The following is an 18,484-nucleotide window of genomic DNA, read 5'->3' as shown; positions in this document are numbered from 1 at the left end:
CCCAGATACCCTTAGGGGTGATAGTGCTGCGCTATACAAATACTGACTGATTGATAACTTGCATCATTAGTTATAACCAATGACAAGAGATCACCCGCCAGACTACTTCTTTTATTCTTGTTTTTACAGTAAATGGCACCTCTCTAAGGTGTTCTGGTACCGTGGAATCAAGGAAGGATGGAAATTATCATAGCCGAAAAATACAGGATACTGTGTAAAAAGCCAGTTTATCGGGAGGGTGTGAAAAGCAAAGCAGACTATGTTTTCTCTCATCTCAAAGAGAAAAAAAATTCCATCTTCAACCATGGAAGAGAAAGATATCAGTGTATTGTGGGGGTTATTTGAATGCATGCTTTGAAGCAGAGAGTGCAATGTAGTTGAGGTCTTTGGTGAGCTATATTGGTAGATATATTGATTAATGGTATAATGTTATGAGTCTCTTGTGATATTTTTTAGCTTGTTTCACACAACATAAATGGCCTGATTTAGATCTCAGCAGATAGGTTACTCAGTCACTATAGTGACGGATATCCCATCCACCGAAATATAAATCTAATAGGATATAATGGGATTTATATTTCGGCGGACCGGATATCCCTCATCGTTCTGACGGAGTAACCCGTCTGCCAAGATCTAAATCAGGTCCTTATTGTTTTTGAGATACTCTACTGTGGTAGGCTTCCATTTCCATTCATGGAATGGTTGTGTGTGGTCGTGTGTACTAAGTGTTTTGTTTTAGGGTTCTGCTATGGAGAAGGTAGTGCAGTAGCTTGATGTATGAGCTAATATAGTGGGGTGCCTTGTTGTGAATACATAGGTGGTTAGGTTCCATAAGGCACATTGATGAATGTGTTGTACTGGACGCTATAAGTAAGGGTGTGAGGATGGCTTTATGTGGCAGTAGGTAGTGAACTGTGGTTGTTGGTGGTCTAAAGTAAAGTTTGAGTTAGAGGAGGAATTACTGCTGTGCATGACAAAATGTTCTGGTGTATTGAAGAGTCAGCTGATGTCACTTCACTGGCACTAATACCACAAGAGGAGTTTGCTATGATATGCATATGATAGGTGTGTTGGGCATCTTAAGATATGCCTGGCATCGAGTTATTTGATGAGATATCAACTTATGTGCTTTAGACAAAGTGTGATTGGTGTTTTTGGCTGGGAAAATGCAAAATAGTAGTGAGGTGATAACGGGGTGGTGTGCTGATGAGTCACCTGCTCTGGTGTTGGGGGGTGGGGGGTTGTAGCTAGTGCTGAGCTGAGGTGCTTTGTAAATTTTATTGATGCATCATGGGTTTGGTGTTGTGGGGGTAGTATGTCGTGTGCTGTATGGATTATGGTGAGATGTGATATGTTTAGAGGGCATTATATGTCAGCCTTTTTTCCTCTTACTGCCTCACTGCAATACCCAACCTAGCACCAAGACACCTACGGGTATTTGTGCGCTTCAGAAGTTCAATAACATAACAGTGGTGAATGGGGTAATGTGTGGTGTGGGGCACTTTGGAGTTGCATTGTTTGTTCATAAATCTAAGTGTGAATTGTGATGTGCTGTTCTTTTGGCTGGTAACGGGATGCATGTGAAATAGAATTGTGGTTGTGATGCGGAAAGGTGAGTGTCTTGGTATGTGGCAATTAGTTGAGTTGTATGGTATGATGTGTGGTGCGGGATCTTTAGTTCTGTATCTGAATGTGTGGCATCAATAGTCTGTTGTTGGATACTTAGTTGTACAGTGAGGTGTATAGGTATTTGGTATTATGTTATTAGGAACCGAGTTGTTTGTTTTATGTTGGGTGTCATTAGCACAGCCAAGAGAGTTCATTGTGCTGGGTTGTGTCTTGTGGATAGGTTAATAGTATGGCATGTTTGACTGTATGGTGTTGCACTATACAGTGTGATGTGGTGTCGCGACGTCTGTTGTGGTAGTGAGGTACCTTTCATTGGTTGGCTATATGTAGAGTGTTACACAGGAAATATGTGGCAAATGGGTAGCTGGAGAGAGAATAGAGGCTCTGAAGAGACACAAGGGGAGAGGAGAGGGAAACGCTGGTGTTGAGACAGATGGATTGGGGGGGGGGGCGGGTTAATGGTGGATTGAGACTATGGTCCAAGGTCTTATGGGCCATGGTCTTATTTAGAGTTTGTCAGTGTCTCCTTCACAAACACGCAGATGTCTTAGCCCGTATTATAAGTTCCGTTGGCTATAACACATTTGTAATGCAGCGGATGAGACAACCGTACGTAATTGAATAACCTGTTTGCAAAACGCTAACTAAGGCTCTTTGATTTCAGCCGGGAAAAGAAAGTCATGTGATGGCTCAAGGAAGGGAGTGAGGTTTATGAGGGATTTGAAGGAATCCAAGGGAGTGTGGGAGGTAATGGGTAGTGTAAGGATGATATAGGGGACAGCAAGTGTATGAAAAATGCAAAAGAGGAGAGCATACTAGGGAGAAATAAAGGAGGAGAGAAGAGATGAAAATGGTGAGTAGTGCTGGGAGAAAGAGTCATGGAGGAGACAAGGGGGGCTATAAGGTATGGGGAGATAGAGTAGGAGCTGAATACTGTGAGGTGTGAAGGTATGAGAGGCTAACTGGGTTGTGGAAGAGGGGAGGACTAGTGGTAAAAGACAGGAGAAGATTAGAAGAGGGGATGCACAGAAGTATTGGTTTACAGCATTTTCTGAGATTTTGTATTCTCCGCACATACTGCATAAGCTACTATGGGCCAGATGTAGGTAGACAAATAGCGATCGCAAACGCAGAAATTCACAGAATTTCAACGTTTGCGATCGCAAATAACCCATGTGAAATGTAGAGACAGAAAAACCGAATCGCTAACTAAAGAATCGCTAAAAATAAAGGAAAACAGTTAGCGATTCCTTATTTAGCGAATATGCCACACCAACTCACTATTTTGCGTGTCGCTAAATAAGGAATCGCTATATAAAGTCACAAACCAATGTACATAAAATTGCAAATAGCAATTTTTTCAAAAATCGCAAATTAGGAGTCGCAAATTAACACTGACTCAAAGCAGGTGTAACTGTCAAGAATTCCTGTCATGCGAGGGGAGGAAAACGGTAACCAGCGAAAACGGACTACATCTCCCAGGATGCTTAGCGGTTGAGAGGTTATGTAAACAGGAGAGCTGTAACATAACTCAAGGAAAACACGCCCTTATGTAAACAGGAGAGCTGTTACATAACTCAAGGAAAACACGCCCTTATGTAAACAGGAGAGCTGTTACATAACTCAAGGAAAACACGCCCTATAAAGGGAGGAACCGGGAGGTACAACGCTGTCGGATATTGTGTTTACACCGACGTACCTGCTTAGTGAAGAGCAGTGTTTCGGAGTGGTGCTCCAGTAAGGCAAGAACGGAGGTAGGGTGAGTCGTTACTCCCTGGGCCGTGTCTTGCCCCATCGTCACCTGTGAAGGACCCGGAAGCTCTACCGGATAACCATTGAGCTTCGCTTTTTGACTCGGCTGAGTCAAAGCGCAGTGGCGCTTTTTCTGGTTGGAGTCGTAACTCCCAGCCCGACCAGAGATACAGGGACTGCCAGCTGTAACGCACACCAGGAGGTGTTTGCCGCGTTACAGACTCTGAAGTCCACAGGATCGATCGAGCGGCTGCTCTCGGTTCAGTCTTCTTTGCTTGTGATTGGGGTATCGGTGACGCATCACCAGGAGGTGACTCCGCGTCCCGGTGCAGTCTGAGGAAGAGGTTGAGCGGCTGCTCCCTTCAGGTAGAGACCCCGGCTGGGTGTTTCCCTGACTCCTCGATTCTCCCCAACACTCTTCGTGCCCCTCACAGCCTACCGATTGGCATTGTCGGCCATTTCATTTCTGCCCTCTGTTGGCATACGCCGAGATCGGCGTATATGCAGAGGACGGTTAGGACCATCCGTGCTGTGGGCTGGTAACGTACTTAGCCTGGAGGATTCCAGTGACTATAACCTTTGTTTATTCCTTGTATTATTTTTGCCTTCATTAAAATAACTAAACCTTCACAAGTGGTTGCGTTCTCATTATCGTGTCTGTTAAACGATCCTGAGACGTTCAGGGCGTTACAAAATATCCGACCTTAATAACACTAACTGTCTCCCGGTCGATAACAGACATGGCAACACTTGATGATGTGCTGGCTGCTTTAGCGACCGTGCAAATTGAATTGGCTGCCTCCAGGCAAGAAACAGCCGATGTAAAAGCCAGACTGGATGCTAGCCAATTGGACCCGCTCACGCCCAGCACCTCCCTCACGAACCAGACCCCTGCGGTAGTAGTGGAAATGCCGGTAGCCGTCCCCTTGGCAACACCAGAGAGGTACAGTGGGGATCCTAACACAGTGCAGGAATTCCTCACACAAGTGACGCTACATTTATCGTGCAAACCAAGCGCGTTCCCCACGAGTCAGGCTCGTGTGGCTTTCCTTATATCCTATTTGGCTGGAAACGCGGCACAATGGGCCGTACCTCTGGTGAGCAGGGACGACCCCATCTTATGTGATTGGGGTGCTTTTCGCGAGGAATTCCTGAAGGTCTTCGACAGAAGGGCTGACTCGTACACGGCGGACCGTGAAATGCTTGAGTTGAGACAGGGATCCAACGACCTGGTGCAGTATCTCAACGCGTTCCGAAGGCTGGTTGCGGAAACCAAGTGGCCTGTTGCTAAACAGACGGCGCTCTTCCATCACGGGCTGTGCGATGAGCTCAAGGACGCCGTGGCTCATATTGACCCACAACCCAAGACATGTGAGGGCCTTATCAACCAGGTATTACGGCTGGAACATAGGCTAAGTGAAAGAAAGGGGGATCATGGGAGAAAAGGAAAATCCCTTCCATCCTATGTGACAGTGGGAAGTCCTGAAACTTCCACCGCATCCAAGGGAGAACCCATGGACATCGGCGCAATACGAGCGAGCCTCACAGCCACGGAGAAAGAGTCACGCCGTAAACAAGGATTGTGCCTATATTGTGGCAAAAAAGGCCACTACGTACGTGAATGCCCTGCCAAACCGAAGACGTCACGTTATCGGGCCAACCGGTCGGTAACAGCCGTGGTGGACGTACCGGCGGAAAACTAGAGGACTCCCAGACCAAAGAAGGGGCATCTCGGAGTCACTCATCCATCCCTTCACTTTCCAACTCGGTCACTAAGGGACAACGACACCTGTTTCTCACGGTGCACGTGGGAGTGCATGACCAGTGGATACCCGTTGTGGCCATGGTGGATTCAGGGGCCACTGGCATGTTTATGGACCACAACGAGGCATGCAGGCTAGGGCTAGTGCTTCTTCCCAAAGCTGTACCCGAAGACGTCTATGCTGTAGACGGAAGGCGATTGGTGACGGGGCCTATCGGGCAGCACACGGGGGTCCTTCCGATGAGATGTGGGAGGAACCATTTGGAACAAATCGATTTTAACATCATCCGAGCGCCCCAATATGGCGTCATATTGGGATTGCCGTGGCTACAGAAACACAACCCCTCTGTGGATTGGCCAACACATCGCATCGAACTGACGTCACCATATGCTGCTATAACGATTATTTGTACAATTAGCCGACTTGGTTTTTTAACTTTTTAATTTTTAACTTTTGCTGGCATCTCTGCACTAGGCAGACCTCCTTACCTTTGTGTCTTCCCGTTTCCCGCTGCCCGGCGCCCACTCACCTGCAGCTGACTAGTGACGCTGTGGAGTTGGTCCCGGGGCTCAGAAGCGTGGCGGCCATCTTGGGGGTGGATCGGACCCGGAGCGCTCTAGTCGCGCATAAAGGGGGCCCAGATCCCACGCGCCAGTCTGTGTGATTGCGTGTACTCCTCCTGAGGCGGAAGCCGGGAGGCTGTGTGCTCTGCTGTTGCTGTATTGTGTTTTATGCTGCTATAGCGATTATTTGCACAATTAGCCGACTTGGTTTTTTAACTTTTTAATTTTTAACTTTTGCTGGCATCTCTGCACTAGGCAGACCTCCTTACCTTTGTGTCTTCCCGTTTCCCGCTGCCCGGCGCCCACTCACCTGCAGCTGACTAGTGACGCTGTGGAGTTGGTCCCGGGGCTCAGAAGCGTGGCGGCCATCTTGGGGGTGGATCGGACCCGGAGCGCTCTAGTCGCGCATAAAGTGGGCCCAGATCCCACGCGCCAGTCTGTGTGATTGCGTGTACTCCTCCTGAGGCGGAAGCCGGGAGGCTGTGTGCTCTGCTGTTGCTGTATTGTGTTTTATGCTGCTATAGCGATTATTTGCACAATTAGCCGACTTGGTTTTTTAACTTTTTAATTTTTAACTTTTGCTGGCATGTCTGCACTAGGCAGACCTCCTTACCTTTGTGTCTTCCCGTTTCCCGCTGCCCGGCGCCCACTCACCTGCAGCTGACTAGTGACGCTGTGGAGTTGGTCCCGGGGCTCAGAAGCGTGGCGGCCATCTTGGGGGTGGATCGGACCCGGAGCGCTCTAGTCGCGCATAAAGGGGGCCCAGATCCCACGCGCCAGTCTGTGTGATTGCGTGTACTCCTCCTGAGGCGGAAGCCGGGAGGCTGTGTGCTCTGCTGTTGCTGTATTGTGTTTTATGCTGCTATAGCGATTATTTGCACAATTAGCCGACTTGGTTTTTTAACTTTTTAATTTTTAACTTTTGCTGGCATCTCTGCACTAGGCAGACCTCCTTACCTTTGTGTCTTCCCGTTTCCCGCTGCCCGGCGCCCACTCACCTGCAGCTGACTAGTGACGCTGTGGAGTTGGTCCCGGGGCTCAGAAGCGTGGCGGCCATCTTGGGGGTGGATCGGACCCGGAGCGCTCTAGTCGCGCATAAAAGGGGAAGGACATGACTTCGCGCAGCGAACGCGCTCAGCGGGCGCGCCTGACTCGCGCCGGAGTCGTGCCAGAGTCCTGCCCGTCTGCGCCCGTCCGCGTCTCGGACGCGGCTACGCCATGTTCTATCCCCTTGCCGCCGGAGTTCCTCAATCCCATCACCTACAACAGGGAAACCCTTTTAAGCCTTAACTCAAATTCATGCTCTTGGTCACAGGCACTCCAAGCACTGTTGGATGACTCGACATCCCTTGTGTTCAAACCCTGCTGCGTACGGCATACTGATGATATTTCTCACCCCGCTTGCCATTTTTGTCAGCCCGTACACTGTCAACCTGTGTATGGCAGGAATACTTCTATCAAAGCAGGACTTATTAACTGCCGCTCGTTAGCAAAGCATTCGTTAGACATAGCCCAATCACTCGAGGATAATAGGTGGGACATCCTTTTCCTTACGGAAACTTGGTTGGGAGATGACACCAATCCTGCCCTCTGTCTTGCTATACCTCCCGACTACAAAATTCTGTGTGCTAACAGACAGAATTCCCACCCTGGTGGAGGAGTGGCCATTATATATAGATCTATTTGGTCGATCTCCTCCTTCCCATACCCCCAAATAGAGTGCATTGAGGCATTACCTTTCTGCATTAAACTTGCCGCTAACTTCACCTACTCAGGCTTATTGGTTTACCGTCCCCCTAAATCTAAAATCTCCTATCTTCCGGCCCTCATTGATTTCGCTTTACAGGCATCTTTCCGCTATGCCAATTTCACCCTTTTGGGTGATTTTAATCTGCACGCTGACAACATCAATGAACCCAATGCCTCCAACTTTTTGTCAACCTTATCTGATGGTGGCCTAAAGCAAATTGTCTTCGGCCCTACACATAAGGGCGGACACACTCTGGACTTGATCTGTACCAATCTCACTGACACCATTTTAGGTAAGCCCACCCCTGTTGTCTGGTCGGACCATTTTTTAATCCCTTTCTCCATTTCCTCCCGCTTGGTGGATCGCTCCAGACCTCAGTCCAACACCAAGGGGCGGAATTGGAGGAGAATCTCTCTTGAGAGTCTAGGCCCTCATCTCTCCATGACCTCCCCAGGGGAGGCCAACGATCTGGACTCTCGCGTGGCCAGTTTCAATCACTGGGTCACTTCGGCTCTGGATCTTTTAGCACCTATGAGACCCATTAAATCCCTTCGTACCTCTCCCTCGGCACCCTGGTATTCTGAGGAACTGCGGCTACACAAATCAATCTGCAAGAGGCTGGAGAGAAACTGGAGGCGATCTTACTCTCCTGATAGTAGATCCAAATACAAAACCTCCCTTAAGGAGTACAGAAGGAAAATCATTGATCATAAAAGATCACACCTTGAGGAGAAAATCACCCGGGCTAAGGGTTCATCTAGAGTCATTTTTGACACGGTCAGAGCCTTTACCGACCCCATGGCCCTTAAGCGCCAACCACTGGTCTCCCAGACCCTTTGCGACAATCTTTCGAGCTATTTTGAAGACAAGATCGCTCTCATTCAGAACTCCTTTCCCAGTAACATCACCCCTCCTCAACTGAAATCAGATTTAACCAGCTCCAATCCGGACAAGGTCTTTTCTAAATTTGAGGCGATCTCCTTAGAACAGTCTCTGGCAGAATTACTCAAGTGCAAATCTGGCTCCCCCCTCGACCCGTGGCCAGCGAAGCAGTATAAATCCCTTGCTCCTCTGCTCAATCCTTTACTGAATGAAATCTGGAATGACTCTCTTCTGACAGGTATCTTTCCAGACTCTTGGAAACATGCTAGACTGGTTCCAATCATCAAAAAGGCAACCGCAGACCCCTCTGAACCAGCGAATTATCGCCCCATCTCCTTGCTTCCTGCCCCAGCCAAAGTGCTGGAGAAACTTGTACATGGTCAATTGGCTGGTTTCTTTGAGAGGAGTGGTGCCTTCCACATCTCCCAGCATGGTTTCAGGTCGGGTCATAGCACCGAATCTGCCCTCCTGGAGATGGCGGACGCTATCAGGTGGAAAGTTGACGAGGGCTCTAGAGCGGTGTTGGTGCTGCTAGACTTGTCAGCAGCATTCGACACCGTCTCTCACCCTATCCTCCTCGACCGACTACAGGCAAAAGGTGTTCAGGGCAAGGCCTTGGAATGGCTTGCCTCCTTTTTGTCCAATCGGACTCAGGCTGTATTCACTCCCCCCTTTACTTCATGCAGTCGTCCCCTTAAGTGGGGCGTCCCTCAGGGCTCTTCATTAAGCCCTCTCTTGTTTAACGTATATTTTTCCCCGCTGGCCGAGATCATCTCCCAATCTGGAATACAGGCCACATCTTATGCGGATGATATACAGCTTCTTTTTTCGTATGATTCCCCGTCTGAGTCTACCTTTGACCCACTAAAAAATTGCCTTCGGATCATTGCCAACTGGATGGATAATAACTGCCTCCGGCTTAATGCTGGCAAAACCGAAGTAATATTTTTTCACCAGCCCTCTCCACTGGATTCTACTCTGTGGTGGCCTCTTGACTTGAGTGCCCCTCCTTTGCCTAAGGACTCCGTCAAAAACTTAGGAGTCATTTGGGATAGTGATCTCTCCTTCAAGAAGCAGATTCAGTCTGTATCTGTGGCCTGCTTTTCTAAAATGAGGATGATGAAAAAGTTCATCAACTTCATCCCTAACCAAACCAGAAAAACAATTGTGCAGGCGTTAATCACCTCCCATCTTGACTATGCAAATGGCCTCTATCTGGGATTATCCAAAGGTCTCCAGAGGCGTCTGCAAACAGTTCAAAATGCTGCAGTCCGTCTGGTTTGTGGTCTCCCCCTTAGAGAACACATTACCCCCCACCGCCTCAGGCTGCATTGGCTCCCAGTACATAAAAGGTCGGAATTTAAGGCCCTCACCCTTGCCCACCGTGCTATCAATGGGAAGGGTTCTGCTCATCTGTCCTCATGTCTCCGCCCTTACAGTAACGCTCGCTCACTCCGATCGAGCTCTCAACATCTTCTTTTTACCCCGAGGGTTAAAAAGGCTCGATCTGGGGGGAAAACGTTCCAAGTTTGCACTGCCTCCCACTGGAACAACCTACCCTTGTACATTAGGAGCATTCGAGACGAACCTCCCTTTCGGAGAACCCTGAAAACTTTTCTATTCTGCTAATTTTTCACTTTACAGCTAGCATTGTACACGTTCTCACACAAGCGCCGGGACACCCCGTTGGGGTATCTGTGCGCTATACAAGCTAAATAAATAAATAAATAAAAATATTGCATCCTGCATTGTGGAATAAGAACGGAATCCCTTGACGCAGATGAGAGCGGGAGTCACACGGTGGCTACAGCGGAAGAAAAAGATGTGGCTCTCCCCCAGGCTTATCACAGTTTTGAGGATGTATTTGATGAGGTGAAGGCGGAAGTGCTACCACCACATAGACAGTTTGACTGCCAGATCGACCTGGTGCCAGGGGCCAGCGTTCCCAGCGGCAGGCTGTATGCCCTGACGGAGCCTGAAAACGTGCATCTCCGGGGGTACCTGGATAAACTCCTCAAGCTAGGATTCATCCGCCCGTCCAAGTCTCCGGCCGCCTCGCCACTCTTCTTCATCCCGAAGGCTAATGGGGAGCTGAGAGCCTGTGTGGACTTTAGGGCATTGAATGCGATAACCGTAAAGAATCGGTACCCCTTGCCTCTCATCAGTGTACTTCTGGAACAGGTCAAGAAAGCTCGTATCTACACCAAGTTGGATTTGAAAGGGGCATACCATCTGGTGCGCATGAGGGACGGAGACGAGTGGAAGACCGCCTTTAAGACCAGGTTCGGCCTTTTTGAGTACCCCGTCATGCCGTTCGGTCTGTGCAACGCCCCGGCAGCCTTTCAGTACTTTTTAAATGAGGTATTCAGAGAGGAGTTGGATATCTACGTGGTCGTATATATCGACGACATCCTCATCTATTCGTCCAGTGTGGAGGAGCACGTACACCACGTCAAAGCTGTGCTCCAAAAGCTGAGGGAAAACATGCTGTTTTGTAAACTCAGCAAGTGTGACTTCCACGTCACATCCGTGGAATTCCTCGGAGTGATGCTGAGTCCAGAGGGACAGGAGATGGCAGAACGAAAGATCAAGGCGGTGAAAGAATGGCCGGTGCCCCAAAGCGTGAAGGACGTCCAAAGTTTCATTGGCTTCGCCAACTTTTACAGGCGGTTTATAGATGGATTTTCAGGATTGGTGGCCCCAATCACACAGCTACTGAGGAAGTCCAAGGAGTTTGTCTGGTCCCCTGAAGCGAACAAAGCCTTTGAGGCCCTGAAAAGCGCCTTTGGTAAGGCGCCGGTGTTGGCTCACCCCGATCCGGATCTCCCCTACGTGGTGGAAGCGGACGCATCGGATGTGGCGCTGGGGGCTATCTTGTCCCAACGCAACCACGACACAGGGGTGCTTCATCCCGTTGCGTACATGTCCCGCAAACTCAACGACGCCGAACGCAACTACCATATTGCGGAGAAGGAGCTTCTCGCAATCAAGGACGCCTTCACCGAATGGAGGCATTGGTTGATGGGGGCAAGACATGTGGTATCGGTGTACACGGACCATCGGAACCTACAGTTCATGACGGCCACAAGACACCTTTCTCCCAGACAGCTGCGGTGGATGATCTTCTTTGCGGGGTTCAACTTCCGCATCACATATCGGCCGGGGACGGAAAACCGGAAGGCGGACGCCCTGTCCCGTCAATCTGCAGTTAAGGAACCATTGCCTGCGACCGAGCATTCCATCATTTCCCCGAGGATGGTATTGGGGGTTATCCAACCGGATACTTTCCTGAGGGGAATAAAGAGAGGGATCAGGTCATTCGCATGGCGGAGGTGGCTCCTCAGTCACAGAGAATGGCAGCTGAAGGACGGGATACCCCTGAAGGGCAGGTGCCTATTGATACCCACGCCTAGGCTAAGGAAACAAGCATTCATCTGGTGCCATGACTCTCCATGCGCAGGTCATTTGGGCTTTGAAAAAACGGTGGCTAGCATGGGATGGCATTTCTGGTGGCCAGCCATGAGAGTGGATGTCAGGAGGTGGGGACAGGAGTGTCCTACGTGTGCTACCATGAAGGCCGACCATGGCCGAACCCAAGGGCTCTTACATCCACTTCCGACCCCGGATAGACCATGGGATAGCATATCACTGGACTTCGTGGTGGGCCTACCGGTAGACCAGGGGATGACGGCAATACTGGTGGTGGTGGATTACTTGACGAAAATGGGGCACTTCATCCCCTGCAAGAGAGTCCCTACGGCCGGGGAATTGGCGTCACTACTCCTCAAGAATGTGGTACGACTGCATGGATTACCTGGGGTGATCGTGTCGGACCGGGGGTCGCAGTTTACTGCGCAATTCTGGAAGACTTGGTGCACTGCGCTGCATGTTAAGACCGCCCTGTCCACCAGCTACCACCCTCAAACGGACGGCCAAACCGAGCGCCTGAACCAAACGCTCAAACAGTATCTGCGATGTTTTGTGGACCAGGGCAGGGAAGAATGGGTCGACTTGCTATGGGTTGCGGAGATAGCCTATAACAACGCCACTCACAGCTCCACACAGTCATCTCCGTTCTATAGCAACTATGGCCAACATCCCAGGTTCTTGCCATTTCTACATCCGTTCAGAGAGGACAGGATTCCCGCCACAGCGGACAGGGTGGCACACATAAAAGACACGTTGATGCGCTCAAGGGCTGTCCTAATAGAGGCCAAGAGAAGATACAAGGCTGCGGCAGACAGGAAGAGAAGGCCCGGGCCACTGTACCGCACTGGAGACTACGTCTGGATATCCACAAGAAACATGAGGTTTCGAAAGAACAGTGTGTTCCATCCCAAGTACATGGGCCCCTATCGAATTACCAAGTGTATGGGTCCCGTGAACGTGCAGGTGTGCTTGCCCCAGTCATTGCGGATACACCCTGTCTTTCATGTATCATTGCTCAAACCAGCACCCTCCAAGCCGTCTGGGACACCTAGGCCGGTATGCGTGGAGTCGGAGGTGGAGTATGAAGTGTCGGGCATACGGGCGTCCAAATGGCGCAGGGGGAAGCTGTGGTACCTGGTTGCGTGGAAAGGCTATGGCCCGGAGGAGCAGTCATGGGAACCGGCTGAAGGGGTTCATGCTCCGCGCTTGGTCTCCTTGTTCCATCGGCGTTTTCCTGCCAGCGCTGGACCCGTGGGGAGCCGCTGAGAGGGAGGATGTACTGTCAAGAATTCCTGTCATGCGAGGGGAGGAAAACGGTAACCAGCGAAAACGGACTACATCTCCCAGGATGCTTAGCGGTTGAGAGGTTATGTAAACAGGAGAGCTGTTACATAACTCAAGGAAAACACGCCCTTATGTAAACAGGAGAGCTGTTACATAACTCAAGGAAAACACGCCCTTATGTAAACAGGAGAGCTGTTACATAACTCAAGGAAAACACGCCCTATAAAGGGAGGAACCGGGAGGTACAACGCTGTCGGATATTGTGTTTACACCGACGTACCTGCTTAGTGAAGAGCAGTGTTTCGGAGTGGTGCTCCAGTAAGGCAAGAACGGAGGTAGGGTGAGTCGTTACTCCCTGGGCCGTGTCTTGCCCCATCGTCACCTGTGAAGGACCCGGAAGCTCTACCGGATAACCATTGAGCTTCGCTTTTTGACTCGGCTGAGTCAAAGCGCAGTGGCGCTTTTGCTGGTTGGAGTCGTAACTCCCAGCCCGACCAGAGATACAGGGGCTGCCAGCTGTAACGCACACCAGGAGGTGTTTGCCGCGTTACAGACTCTGAAGTCCACAGGATCGATCGAGCGGCTGCTCTCGGTTCAGTCTTCTTTGCTTGTGATTGGGGTATCGGTGACGCATCACCAGGAGGTGACTCCGCGTCCCGGTGCAGTCTGAGGAAGAGGTTGAGCGGCTGCTCCCTTCAGGTAGAGACCCCGGCTGGGTGTTTCCCTGACTCCTCGATTCTCCCCAACACTCTTCGTGCCCCTCAGAGCCTACCGATTGGCATTGTCGGCCATTTCATTTCTGCCCTCTGTTGGCATACGCCGGGATCGGCGTATATGCAGAGGATGGTTAGGACCATCCGTGCTGTGGGCTGGTAACGTACTTAGCCTGGAGGATTCCAGTGACTATAACCTTTGTTTATTCCTTGTATTATTTTTGCCTTCATTAAAATAACTAAACCTTCACAAGTGGTTGCGTTCTCATTATCGTGTCTGTTAAACGATCCTGAGACGTTCAGGGCGTTACAGTAACCAGGTGCACTGCATATAAACAGCCCCAGAATGCATCTGCGTGAACACAATGGCGGCCCTCTAGGTCATTGCAAGGCGGATGCGGATGCAAGCAGCAGCACTGAGGATCTGGAGATGACAGGAACGCGTATACAGATTGTGCATCACACTATTCTAACTCACAGAGGCAGAAATCCATGAGAGGTACAGGCTTCACCCTACCACCATCCTAGACCTGATACGTGACCTGCACCCATTCCTTGAGCACCAGACACCAAGGGCGCACACAATACCACCACATGTACAGGTCTTTTGTTGCCTGCACCTACTTGCATCAGATAGTTACCAGGGGGTCATAGCTGTGTGGCTGGTGGTGTCTCACAAAGTTGCCTGTCACGCTTCTTCAACACATTCCTGGATGCTGGATGATGTTCCCCAGCACACAGACGGAACTGTATAAGACAAAGACGGATTTTTATCAGAAGGCTCAGTTCCCACATACCATAGGGTGCATCGATGGGACACTTATTCTAATCAGCCCCATCACCCCCCTGCAACTGAGTACATATATCGGAACCGCAAATCAACACATTCAATCAACGTACAGGTCATTTGTGATGCGTCTCACATCATCACCGATATTGTAGCAAAATTTCCAGGGAGCACGCATGACTCCTACATCTAGGATCTATACACGTCTTGCTGGGGGTGAATTTGGAGAAGGATACCTGCTAGGTAAATCAATGTGACAGACCCTGATGTATACCTTGAATGTATCTGTTGCTGACTGTGAATGATGTGTCTTCCTTTACCACTTAGGTGACAGCGCATATGCGGTGCAGTCATTTATCCTGACTCCATACCTCAACCCATCTACCCCAAGTGAGAGGAGATTTAATGTGGCGAATAAATCAACGCGGAATGTGGTTGAGCATACATTTGGACTCCTGAAAAGCAGGTTCCGCTGCCTCCACAAAAGTGGAGGTGCACGGCAGTACCGCCCTCTGACCTGCTGCGAGATAATAGCAACATGTGCCATGCTACATAACCTGGCCACAAAGAAGGGAACACCCGTGGAACTCACTGAATCAGAGGATGATGATGAGGAATGTCCACAGACACTGCACCGCGCAGCAGGTGTTGCAGCAGTGCCAGATGGGAGACACAGACGGGCTGAGATCACACGCAACTATTTCTGAGTAAGTAATGAGACAAAGCGAGTAATTACAATTGTGTAACGGTGTTTTATTGACCTTACGTCAGGCAATAGGAATGCACACCGCCGCACCATATTGGCCCCTCAGTGCCTCAACAATCCCAGCATGGCATTGATACACTGCATGCTCATTGTCATCCCTTATAATTTGGTTACATGGGTTACCTCACCCATCTCCCAATGTCAGCGGAAGCATGGCTTCATTTCCTGCGCCACGCACAGGACTGCTCCGCTCTCTCTGCAAACTGCCCTCCCTAGAGGACTGTCCTGCGGCTGGACCTTGCACTGCGCCTCCTGGACTCCGCTATTGGTGGAGTGATGCTGCTGCGGCTTGTTACCTCCTCACTTTCACCACCATCCCCAGACCCTATGGCAGCGATGTGTGTTGTCTGGAGCTCTTCCAACGAAGTGGTGACAGTAACCAACCCCCTGGCCACATCACAGCTGCAGTGGGCCATCTCCAACTGCATGGCCCCTGAGCATCTGCTGAGGACAGAGGTGGCATTGCATAGCCGGTTCACCGCCTTTGTGTACCCTTCCATGCGCTGTTCCTCCCTGAGCCTTGACCCACATTCCATGTCCATTTTGCTGCACAACAGCCCAACACCATGTCCCGCATGCCCTCTGCAACGGTGGTATTTAGAGCATTTATGCCCTCCTTCATGTCCCTCATATGTCTGTTCATGTACATCATCTGGCGTTGCATTGACCGCATTGTTTTACCTTGCAGCCACTGCACCTTCAACATGTTTCCCTCCAGACCTGCAAATACACTGGAGTCTCCTCCCTGTGCATCTGGACTGTGTGCCCTTGGTCTGCATCGTCGGGCACATGTGTGGCTACGCACCATGGGTGACTGGTGCTCTGGAGTCTGTCCTGCCTCTTCCTGCATGGTCTGTGGGGCTCCCATGCTCTCCTTCTCTGAACCCTCCATCTCCTGAAGGCTACCCACTGTATGCCTCCTGCGTCTTGGTGGTGGTGTAACATATGCAGGTGTCAAGGCCTCATCATCCTGAGTGTTGTGTTCCCTAAGTGCCTCTTCTGTCTCCCTCTCAGCAGTCTGGGGCGCAGGTTCGCCTGTGGATACAGAATGTCAATTTATTGATTTGCCTGGTGGCACTTGTGTTCCATTAAATTACACGTTTGCCATTCATACTGATAGTCCCCAGCTTGCTTATTTACAGATGTGGGTCACATGCACTTGGGTTCATTGGAATAACTGTTATGCTATGTGTTAATTAGGACTACATCTCCCAAGATGCATTGCTGGCTGTTAGCAAATCATGGACTGGAGTGTGATTCCTACTTTCTTAATGGGGATTGGGGATGGTGGGGGGCTCAGCATGCTGTGCATGCTTCTTACCTTGTCTGTTGTTTCCTCTGACTAAGCTGTCCGCGTCTCCGATGCCAATGATGCTCTCCGACTGGAGGGTGGACTCCACCATTTCCTCCAGGGGTGTTGGTACTGGTGCAGTGGATGTTCCGCCACCTGTCTGATTGGCTTGCTTGAGCCTGTCAGCCACCCTCTCCTTGGTATGTTTGCGGAGGTCATACCAGCGCTTCTTGAGTTCATCAATGGAGCGTGGGTGACACCAATGGCATTCATTTTTGCCTGTATTGAGCCATATCTTCAGTTCCTGCGATTCCAGAACATGCAAAGAGTGCTTGCCAAACAACTGGTCGTGCTCCTGACCTGCTGCGAGATAATAGCAACATGTGCCATGCTACATAACCTGGCCACAAAGAAGGGAACACCCGTGGAACTCACTGAATCAGAGGATGATGATGAGGAATGTCCACAGACACTGCACCGCGCAGCAGGTGTTGCAGCAGTGCCAGATGGGAGACACAGACGGGCTGAGATCACACGCAACTATTTCTGAGTAAGTAATGAGACAAAGCGAGTAATTACAATTGTGTAACGGTGTTTTATTGACCTTACGTCAGGCAATAGGAATGCACACCGCCGCACCATATTGGCCCCTCAGTGCCTCAACAATCCCAGCATGGCATTGATACACTGCATGCTCATTGTCATCCCTTATAATTTGGTTACATGGGTTACCTCACCCATCTCCCAATGTCAGCGGAAGCATGGCTTCATTTCCTGCGCCACGCACAGGACTGCTCCGCTCTCTCTGCAAACTGCCCTCCCTAGAGGACTGTCCTGCGGCTGGACCTTGCACTGCGCCTCCTGGACTCCGCTATTGGTGGAGTGATGCTGCTGCGGCTTGTTACCTCCTCACTTTCACCACCATCCCCAGACCCTATGGCAGCGATGTGTGTTGTCTGGAGCTCTTCCAACGAAGTGGTGACAGTAACCAACCCCCTGGCCACATCACAGCTGCAGTGGGCCATCTCCAACTGCATGGCCCCTGAGCATCTGCTGAGGACAGAGGTGGCATTGCATAGCCGGTTCACCGCCTTTGTGTACCCTTCCATGCGCTGTTCCTCCCTGAGCCTTGACCCACGTTCCATGTCCATTTTGCTGCACAACAGCCCAACACCATGTCCCGCATGCCCTCTGCAACGGTGGTATTTAGAGCATTTATGCCCTCCTTCATGTCCCTCATATGTCTGTTCATGTACATCATCTGGCGTTGCATTGACCGCATTGTTTTACCTTGCAGCCACTGCACCTTCAACATGTTTCCCTCCAGACCTGCAAATACACTGGAGTCTCCTCCCTGTGCATCTGGACTGTGTGCCCTTGGTCTGCATCGTCGGGCACATGTGTGGCTACGCACCATGGGTGACTGGTGCTCTGGAGTCTGTCCTGCCTCTTCCTGCATGGTCTGTGGGGCTCCCATGCTCTCCTTCTCTGAACCCTCCATCTCCTGAAGGCTACCCACTGTATGCCTCCTGCGTCTTGGTGGTGGTGTAACATATGCAGGTGTCAAGGCCTCATCATCCTGAGTGTTGTGTTCCCTAAGTGCCTCTTCTGTCTCCCTCTCAGCAGTCTGGGGCGCAGGTTCGCCTGTGGATACAGAATGTCAATTTATTGATTTGCCTGGTGGCACTTGTGTTCCATTAAATTACACGTTTGCCATTCATACTGATAGTCCCCAGCTTGCTTATTTACAGATGTGGGTCACATGCACTTGGGTTCATTGGAATAACTGTTATGTTATGTGTTAATTAGGACTACATCTCCCAAGATGCATTGCTGGCTGTTAGCAAATCATGGACTGGAGTGTGATTCCTACTT

This window comes from Triturus cristatus, chromosome 10 (genome assembly GCF_964204655.1).
Source record: "Triturus cristatus chromosome 10, aTriCri1.1, whole genome shotgun sequence".
Taxonomy (NCBI): Eukaryota; Metazoa; Chordata; class Amphibia; order Caudata; family Salamandridae; genus Triturus; species Triturus cristatus.
The sequence above is the reverse complement of the archived record's forward strand: the minus strand, read 5'-3'. Positions refer to the sequence as shown.